The sequence below is a fragment of the Rhineura floridana genome, chromosome 4, assembly GCF_030035675.1.
Source record: "Rhineura floridana isolate rRhiFlo1 chromosome 4, rRhiFlo1.hap2, whole genome shotgun sequence".
Lineage (NCBI taxonomy): Eukaryota > Metazoa > Chordata > Lepidosauria > Squamata > Rhineuridae > Rhineura > Rhineura floridana.
The window spans coordinates 166,575,307-166,585,623 of record NC_084483.1 but is presented as its reverse complement, the minus strand read 5'-3'; the positions used below and the strand labels follow the sequence as shown (position 1 = coordinate 166,585,623).

The window sequence follows — 10,317 nt, the reverse complement described above, 5'->3', positions numbered from 1 at the left end:
CAGTTCAGCCGCACTCAAGATGGGGGCTGCCTAATAGCCGCCCCTTCCCCCTCCACTCTCACTCTCTTCCATGCCGAGTCCTCTTCCCGGCAGTGACTTCCGGAGTGAGAGTGAGTTGAGTTCGTCCCATGGTAACTGTGCCACGGTGGGGGACGCCGGAGGGGCTGCTCACTTCCTGCCCCAGAGATACACCACGGCGGAGAGAAAGGGAGAAGAGAAAGCCGAACACCACACGCCCCCCTCAGGAGCACCGGACAGGTACCGACTCCTCAGCTGCCTTTTTCGTAGGGCCCCAGGTAGGAATTGGTCCTTCGCTGCCGGGGGGTGGGCGAGAAAGGCGGTTGCCCCAGGAATTTGCACAGGTACGGAGCGTCTGCCTGCCTGCCTGAGTTAGAGGAGGCCCAGTTTCGGCTGTGCGGGTTAAATACTGTAGGTGAGAGCCGGACTACAGTGGAGCTGCGAGGTCCCGCTGTGGAGAGGAGGTGGCCCCTCTGCGTATTGACCCAACAAGCTGTGAAATGAAGGGCTTGATTCTTTATGGGGAAACTGGAGCAAGAGGAGCTTTCTCTCTCTTTTTTAGGCTTGTTTGCCAGCCCTTGATACAGATGGTGGGAGTCCTGATTGGCTATTGTAATGTTATCATTTAATAATATTAAAGTGACAGTTTCGGGTTTTACTTGCAACCCCGATGCCTCCCTCACCTATAACGCGAGCATCTTTCCTCAGACTCAGGCTGTGTGGGACAGTTTAATGACAACTCTTTTAAGCAATGGTTTCCAAAGTGTGTGGAATTTTCGTGCCTTTTACCCCCTCTCCTTCTGAGGATATGTAACATTATTTGTGCAGCACACAAGAATTAGCCTGCATGCAATGTTTGATCTTTACATCCAACTCTTGTTGCTCCCCATCTTCTGGAACAGAGGAAGATCCTTAGGTAGTCTGATGCTTTCCTCTGATTTAATTCTATAACTGCTTTGTTTTTCAGTACCCTTTACGTGCAAACATTTCCTTTGTATCTATTCTTGTGTATATTGTGTATATTTTGGGAAGGGAACTTAAGTTATGTGAGGGCAGGCATAGCCAAGGTGGTTCCTCCAGGTGCTGATGGACTGTAATTCCCATCATCCCTGACCATTGGTCATGCTGGCTGGGGCTGATGGGAGGTGTTGTCCAAATGTTTGGAGGGCATCACCTTGGTTATTCCTGTATTTAGTATCATGTGCTCACAGCTGGGTACTGAATTGCACAACAAGGAGTATAGCAAGTGACGCTGGGAATTTTCAATACCTTTTCATATTGAGTTGAATATGTAAAACCAGCTGGGAAGACAACAGAAGCTGTGCTGCTTCATCTGTGTGGACTGCTTGGAGACTCTCATATACCTCAGTGATAAAGCACATGCCTTGCTTGCAAAAAAGTCCCAGGTTCTCTCCTTTGCATCTGTAGGAAGGACTGGAAAAGATCCCTGTGTGAAACCCTGGAGTGATGTTGCCAGTCATTGTTGAACTAAATGGACCAATGGTCTTCCAATGTTTCTAGCTGAGGGCTGGCTCTGTGGTTAGGAATTATTGAAAAGGTGCTTTCTGATCTCCATAATTACAGCTGTTATTGGAAGTCACCTGACAGAATCTTGTTTTACTTCATAAAGAAATGGGAAATGTGCCACTGATAGCTCGTTATTTACTTCACGGAGGACTCCCTTATTTAGTTATTTTCTGTGATGAAGGAATTATATCATTTGCATGTTTAAATTGGATGTTCAAACTCTTGTTCAGATCGTTATACCTTATGTGTGGCATAAACAATCTTCTTAAAGGGGTTTTTACACCTTATGGATACCTATGTGTCAAATGGCATGGAATATACAATTTGAGGGAAAGGACCTCATGATTTGTCTAGCCCAAGGATAGGTAATGTAGTGCCCTCCAGGTCATGTTAGACTTCAGTTCACATCATTATGACAGTTAGCCTGTGCAGCCTACCTGTTCTGCAGACCCTATTCCAAAGCCATCTCTTGACAACAATGTCCAGAGACAGTAGGGAATTTCATAACCCTTTTAGTTAACTGAAATTAAATTTGAACAGATATTATCATATACAGTTGCTTTATGTCAAGTCAAACCATTGGTCTATTTAGGCTGCAATCCAATGCATGTCTACACAGAAGTAAGCTCCATTGGGTACAATGGGACTTCTCCCAGGTAAGTGTGTATTGGATTGCAGCCTTAGTTAAGTATTGTTTACTCTGCTTTGTGGCAGACTCATGTATTATTTCCCAGTCCTGGTATCTAAAATCCTTTAATTAGAGATGTCTGGGAGAGAACGTTCTGTGTTCAAGGCATGTGCTGGTTCACTGAGCCACAGTCCTAATAATCATTTGGTTAATTAACTGATGCGCTTAACAAGAATCTGCTACATCAGAATATTTACATTCCTGTGCTAAGCACATATTCAAAGCAAAGAAAGCTCTCTTCACTTTAGCCATAACATTTATAAAATGACTGTTGCTTGTCCTGGATTTTTCAGAACCAATATGAGCCTCTGGTAGTACTAACTTGTAGTAGAAGTAGAGGGTACAAATATTTTCCTACTCAACTTTTTTTACCTTGGGGAGAAAGAACGTAGACTGGGTTTGCAACAAGGATTGCATTTTTGAAGTACTGGATGCTAATGCTGTGTTCATCTCCCCTCTTCCAAATATATTGAGCTTGAGATTGTCATTTGTATTGTTGAGGTGGGAAAGAACTTTGATTGGTCTGCCCTTTACTGTAGTTACAACCCTTTGCACACTTACTTGGGAGTAAGTCACATTGAACATGAGTGATTTAATTTTGAGTAAACTTATATGGGATACCACTGTGTGTATGTCAAGTGTTTAATATGATCATAATAAAAATATTAATTTAAGGCAATCCTTGTTTCATTCTTTGCTCCTCAGCAATGTTCTTCTGCAACCCTACAATATGAATTTCCCATGTTGATGAATTTTAAAGGTAAAGCATATCTAAATTTAGGAACAAAACAATCATTCTCTAGTAATATAAACCTTTGCACCCCACCAGGTACCCAGCTGTTCATAATAATTGCTTAGGTTTCCTGCTTAGAAGGGGATGTCGATTTCTGGACACTTTCTAACTCATCTTGAGAAGGAGGTGGAGAAAACAACTCTTTACACTCTGTTTTCTTCAACTTGATACCTTCCCAATGTTGTTGGGTTACGACTTCCACCATTGCTGATAATTGGCCGTGCTGGTTGTGGCTGATGGGAGTTGTAGTCCAGCAATGTTTGGGGGTTACTAACTTAGAGAAGAGTGCTTTAACTTTTCTGTCATGTTACAGGGATTTTTTGTTAGTGAGAAGGAAGTGACCTTTAGCCATAGCCTTGTACTATTACTATTTCAAATATGCCGAACGCATTGGGTCATCTGTGGCAAAAGAGAGATTATCCCAGAACAAATATAACAAACATTTCCTCTCCTCTTCCCTTCCACTCTGCATTGGAGATGTAGACAGTGCCAAACATTGGAACTCAGACTATATTTTAACGGGTTTGTCAGGAAAGAAATAGTTAATATAATACTGACTCCTAAATTTTTTAGCAGTATGTGTCAGTTTCCTACATCAACGAGTGTGAGAGAATGTTTCTGAAAGCAGCTCATGTGACAACATATCAGAACATGTCAAAACTGTTGTCAAGTCCATATGACTAGGATAATTTGAGTGTTCATTTTTATCAGCAACTACCCAAATAGGGCCACAGTTGTAAAATCAGTGGGAAAAGACTCAACACAATTAAGTTTTGAAAATTCCTAAACTGTCTAGTTTCCATAAATATTTTTCATCTCCCTGGAATCCTCTTCAGATTTTAAAGGTTTGTACATAAAACTGTCCTGAAGATTTGTGGCAGCTTCACAGTGTTTTTGTTGTTGTTGTTCTGTGCCTTCAAGTCAATTACGACTTATGGCAACCCTATGAATCAGCGACCTTCAAGAGCATCTGTCATGAACCACCCTGTTCAGATCTTGTGAGTTCAGTTCTGTGGCTTCCTTTATGGAATCAATCCATCTCTTGTTTGGCCTTCCTCTTTTTCTACTCCCTTCTGTTTTTCCCAGCATTATTGTCTTTTCTAGTGAATCATGGCTTCTCATTATGTGTTCAAAGTATGGTAATTTCAGTTTCATCATTTTAGCTTCTTAAAAGCAATAAAAAATCCTAATCAGTGAAAATAAGTGCTACTATTAGAACACTTCCTCCATCCTCAAACACCAAAAGCTAGACCAAAATTTAAAAAATCTTAATAGCTTTTCCAGAAGATGTCCACATGCTATTTTTGGACGAGTCAGTGGGGAGAGGGAATTGAGGAGCAGAACTGATGGACAGTGGCAAAGCATGCCCTTGTGGTCTTAAAAGCAAGTAGGTTACTTTTTGCAGTATAAATAGTGTTAAAGATCCCCCCCATTTCAAATATATATATTTATATTTCCTGATGAAACCATGCATATACTGCATGGTATAACACTAGGGATGAAGCAACGCCTGTAATGTTTTCTGCACATAGATTTTTTGTGTTTTTTTTTGTGCTGATAGCATGCTGAAGTTCTGTGAAGATATTATTTCACCCAAGTTCACATTTGTTTACTTCTCAGAACTAGTTCCTCGCATCTATCCTGTATTTAAGAACAATGTTGAAAATGGGCTATAGGAAGCACTTGAAGTTGATTCACATTTTACTTTTTAGACTCTCTGGTGTCTGTTCAAAAAGGCCTTCCTATACAGGAATATTTTTTTCAAATCTATGTTCATCAGATGAAGGCTTATTTGAAATTCTATAACTGAAAAGCTGTAACTGTTTTTATGGAATCCTTTAAATCTTTAAACCTTTTTCAGGTTATGGGAAGCAACAGAATGGTATGTGGGATATTTTCGTGGCTGTATAATTTAGGTTGTTAGTCCATTCAGGCAGGGACTGATAGTTATTATTATTGTTGTTGTTTATTTCTACCCTGCCTTTTGGCCAAAAGGCCCTCAAGGCGGCTTACAAAAAACCCACAAATATAAAAATACATCAATAAAACAATACAATTTACAAAAAGCAGCAGTTACAACTTCCAATAAAATACATTAACAAATCACAAAGCCAAAATCAGAAGGGTAGCAGTGAACTTTGACCAAGTGCTCCTTGCGGCCTTTGCTGCTCTTAAATGTCTCTGGACAGCTCTCCACCAGGCACTGGTACATGTTGTGCCTCTCTGCCATGACCTGGAAGAGGGAGTCGTGCCACTCCAGAACATGAAGCTCTAGTAGATGGGCGGAAATTCCCATAAAATTTGATGGCTGCCTCAGATTTCCACACGATGTAGGCGGAGGCATGACTGCTGGGCAGATGTTGGCCCTTCCTCTGCTGGAGCTTGTTGTTGTTGTTGGTCTGTAAGGTGCAAAGCATACCAGTTATCATGTCCTTATTGCATTGTGTTACATGTTCAGAAATGTGACCACTTTCTCTTCCTGGGCTGCTATGCTGGTGGCCAAGTTAATCATACTACATATTTATTTAACAATTTAATGTGCAGAGTTCTTCACTTACATTATCTTAGCAAGCTTTACCACAGTAATATTGACAGTAGGTCAGTATTATCATCATATTGCTGCGGCGAGGGGGGCGGTTCAAAGGCAATGGTGGTTTTCCTAGGACCACATCATGAGTTCATAGCTGAATATTTGAGCTAGGAATCCCCAGCTCACATTTTTACCATTACACCTTAGGCACTGAACAGTTGGGTGTAAAAAAAACAAAAAGAACCCCAAACCCAGACACCTGATGCTTCCCTCACTGCAGAACCACAGGACTTGATTAATTGATGATTGTGGATCGAACCTTTGTGTCCACTCATATCAATTTGCAGGTTTACAAACCATGTGAAATGCAACTACCAAGTAAACTCAAACTGCTACCCAGTAGCGGCACTTGCTTTAGTCAGAAACTGGGCACGAGACATCACTGGTTATGTGTAACAGAACTGGAAAGTCACTGTGGGCCAAGCTTTTGTGTAGGTCTGCCTCTCCCCCCCTGCCACCTCAGACCAATATGAGGTGAGGTACTCTTGTGGATCAGAACGTGGTTAAACAACAGGAAACAGAGAAGGAATAAATGGACAGTTCTCCCAGTGGAGGTATGTAGGAAGTGGAGTCCCCCCAAGGATCTGTGTTTTATAACTTGTTCATAAACAATTTAGAGTTGGGGTGAGTAGTGAGATGGTCAAGTTTGCTGATATACTAAATTGTCCAGGGGTCATTAAAACAAAAAGGGATTGTGAAGAGCTCCAAAAGGACCTCTCCAAACTGAGCAAATGGGCAGTAAAATGGCAAATGAAATTCAATATAAACAAATGTAAAGTGATGCATGTTGAGACTAAGAATCTTAATTTCATATATACACTCATGGGGTCTGAACTGGCAGTGACTGACCAGAAACTAGACCTTGGAATCATTGTAGATAGCTCAAAGAAGATGTTGACCCAGTGTGTGGCAGCTGTGAAAAAGGCAAATTCCATGCTAGGGGTTATTAGGAAAGGAATTGAAAATAACACTGCCAGTATCATAATGCTGATATACAAATATATGGTGGAGCCGCATTTGGAATACTGTCTACAGTTGTGGTTGCCTCACCTCAAAAAAGATATTGTAAAGTTGGAGAAAGTTCAGAAATCAGCAACCAAAATGGTCAAGAGGATGGAGCAACTCACCTATGAGGAAAGGTTGCAGCATTTGGGGCTTTTTAGTTTAGAGAAAAGGCAAGTGATGACATGGTAGAAGTGTATAAAATTACACATGGCGTAAAAATGTGGATACAGAAAAGCTTTTCTTCCTCTCATAACATTAGAACATCAACTGAAGCTGAATGTTGGGAGATTCAGGACAGACAAAAGAAAGTACTCCTTCATGCAGCACATAGTAAAACTATGGAATTCACTCCCACAGGAGACGGTGATGGACACCAAGTTGGAGAGCTTTAAAAGAGAATTAGACAAAGGAGGATAAGGCTATCAATGCCTACTAGCATAGTCATGATGGCTAAACTCTCCCTCCACTGTTGGAGGCAATATGCTTCTGAATACCAGTTGCTGGAAACTGCAGGAGGGGAGAGTGCTGTTGCGCTCAGGTCCTGCTTGTGGGCTTCCCATAGGCATGCAGTTGGCCACTGTGGGACAGGATGCTGAAGTAGGTGGACCATTGGCCTGATCCAGCAGGCTCATCGTATGTTCTTATATTAATATAAAGACAAGCCTTATTATTTTGTCTTGTAACATGATTGGTAAGGCAGAAGGATAGAAGAGAAAAAGAGAGAGAGGAGAAAAGAGCTGTGCCTGTTCCAGGGAATAAAAGGAAAGGTGCAAGTGCACTCAGAGGAGATGAACGCTGAGAGGTATTGCTGGGGCCAAGGTGACCTACTGCTGTGAACCAGCATTCTGAGCAACCCAGAAATATAGTCTCTGCCTATTATTCAGGGATTTACCCATGCCTAGATTTCCATACATGTTCTGTTGATGGAGGTTTCACTGCTGAAAGGTGACATGCTGAAAATCCTGCATCACTTACCTTGTTTGCTAATGCCACAATTCTTATCCTAGTTGAAGTATGCAGTTCTTTAAAGTTATAAATATAACCCACTACATCAAGTAGGAGGAGGACTAGATCCTGAGGTCTCCCATCCCTTTGTGGGCCATTTTGACAGGTGGACGGGCTTCCCCACCTGTCAATCACCTGCTCTTACCATAATTTACAAAAAAAACCCCAAAACTACCCTTATCATTCTAGTTTAGTTTTATTGTTAGCAAAAAGGAACCCAAAATAATCTCGCACTGGAACAAACTAATGCCTAAAAATATACTCTAATCTAGAAAGACTAATTTATTTATTTATTTTATTTAATTTATATACCGCCCTAAGCCCAAGGGCTCTCTGGGCGGTGTACATAACAATAAAACAATCAGAAAATATATAAATACAATAATACAATGGAATCAAACCAAACAGACGTAAACAAAAATAATCAAAGCAGCAGCAAAATACATCAATAAATATTAATAGTACACATTAAAATGCCTGGGAATATAAAAAGGTTTTCACCTGGCACCGAAAAGATAGCAGCATCGGCGCCAGGCGCACCTCATCGGGAAGACCATTCCACAGTTCGGGGGCCACATCCGAAAAGGCCCTATTTCTAGTCACCACCCTCCGAGCTTCTCGATGGGATGGTACTCGGAGGAGGGCCTTAGATGTTGAGCGCAGTGTACGGGTAGTTTCATATTGGGAGAGGCGCTCCACCAGGTATTGCAGTCCCATGCCGTGTAAGGCTTTATAGGTCAAAACCAGCACTTTGAATTTAGCCCGGAAACAAATAGGAAGCCAGTGCAGACGGGCCAGAACAGGAACTAACATTTGTATGGTATTATTTTTAAGCTATTCTGCCCCCCCCCCAAAAAAAGGTTGGCACAACATAATTGTTTTCCCTATCTATAACTGGTTACACTGCTTCATCAGTTCAGTCCTGAGAGTCAGAGAATGCAATGCACAGGAGTTTCTTCCTGTAGACAAGGAGGCCTCTTCTAGGGTAGCTTTTGAAAAGTATTTGCATTAAACATAATGAACAATTTCTTTGGAAATCACTATCCAATTAATTGGGGGCACTTTTAAAAAATTGATTAACCTAACCCATTAATGTAATTCAGGATATAAAAGATGGTGGTGAAAGAGACCGAGAAAAGACAGGACACAGGAACAAGATCAGAAGCAAGTTTAAATGGAAGTATTTTAATTTGGATACAGTGGAGAATCCCACGAGAGAAAATACTCCTGGCTGTGTCCTACACTGCTAGGAAAAAGGGGATAGCTACCAAGTAATTCTGTGGCACGTGACAAAGTCTCTGCTAGCAACTTTGTTAGACTAGTAAGCGTTTTCTCTGTTCAGACTGAAAGACACATACCCATACAGTAAGCGGTAATTTATGGTTGTGAAATAAAAGGCTTCCAATGAAGCTTTCTTCGTTCACACCTTTAAATCAGCCATTACCCTAAAACACAACTGTAATTTGAGAAATACCATTCATTAGCATTCCAGTTGAAATGAAGGTGCATGAATTGTTCCCACAGCTAATCCTTTTCATTTTTTTGGCCCCCAACTGAACCTTGAATTTTAAACTAAGTTTACTCTCTAGGACAAAATACAACTAGCTTAAAAAGGAACAGAAGAATTTACTTCTCCCATTTCCCAAGGAATAAATACTTTATAATTTTACGCAGATAAATTTAAAAAATATAGATCTGTAGCTACAATGTGTAATGCAAGTCACTTAATATTCTTTACCACATATTCACAAGACGAGTTACAATATGTAAAAATACATACACAATACAAAACCAAATTACACAAACAGAATCTCATTTAAAGTTAGAAGAACAGAATTAAATCTGTATGTCCCTTATCTAACCATCTAATTGTAAGTCACTACTATTGTTCAAAGGCAGGGTGAAATAAATGTCTTAACCTGATGTTAGAACCCACCCACTGTAGGAGCCTGCCTGATCTTGCGGAGAGGGTGGGGAAAGAGTGTTCCAGAGCATCAGAGTCAAGAAGACCCCATACCAGGTGAACCCAATTCTCAAACCAAACCTGGAAACACAATCTACACCATGTACAACTGGTCAGAATGGAACTTCAGTTTACATACAAATTTACGTTTAGTGTAAAAATTATTTTATACTATAGTCAAAACAAAATATCACAAAACTCAGAAATGCTTGCTTAACAACTCTCAAGTTTTTTTGTGGTGATACACAAAGCACTCAGAGAGAATCCAGAGTTCAAAGTCTAAAACAAGAGTAAAATAATCCAGACCAGAGTTTAGAAGATTACTTTTAAAAGTAATAAATTACAGTTACATGGCCCAAAAAAGTAGTAATTGCCGCTACAATTACAATTGCTCTGAAAGTAACTGATTACTTTTTCTCAATAGTAATCACAAAAGTTATATTTTAGTTACTTTTTAAAAAAAATTGCCTACAGGGTGCTGGCCTTGGCTGCTGCACATCTAAGTAGCCTAAAACAACATTAAAAAAAGACACACACACAGGGTAGTAGAACCAGGGACAAGACAAGCAGGCAGAAAGAGCCACTGAGGGCCAATTTAATCTAGAGATGACATTAATCATATGGTTTGTCCTTGAGTACACTTTTTTTCTGTTCAGAAATAGCCAGTTTGGGGGGTCTGATATGGATTAGGACCCTGGTGTGGTAGTGGAGGCATTTAGCCATTTGAA

General features: G+C 40.6%; 1 protein-coding gene across 6 annotated transcripts in view; it reads left to right on the top strand.

Moving 5' to 3' along the window:
• Positions 1 to 10,317, top strand: part of DISP1 (dispatched RND transporter family member 1) — a 157,655-nt gene continuing 147,338 nt past the window's right edge. For 3 of the 6 annotated variants that reach the window (XM_061625117.1, XM_061625114.1, XM_061625119.1), the window contains exon 1: positions 1 to 258. The gene's annotated coding sequence lies outside the window, so the exon portion shown is untranslated. Of the gene's footprint in view, positions 297 to 10,317 lie in introns of all 6 variants that reach the window. The other 3 variants (XM_061625115.1, XM_061625113.1, XM_061625116.1) reach the window with 1 other exon arrangement.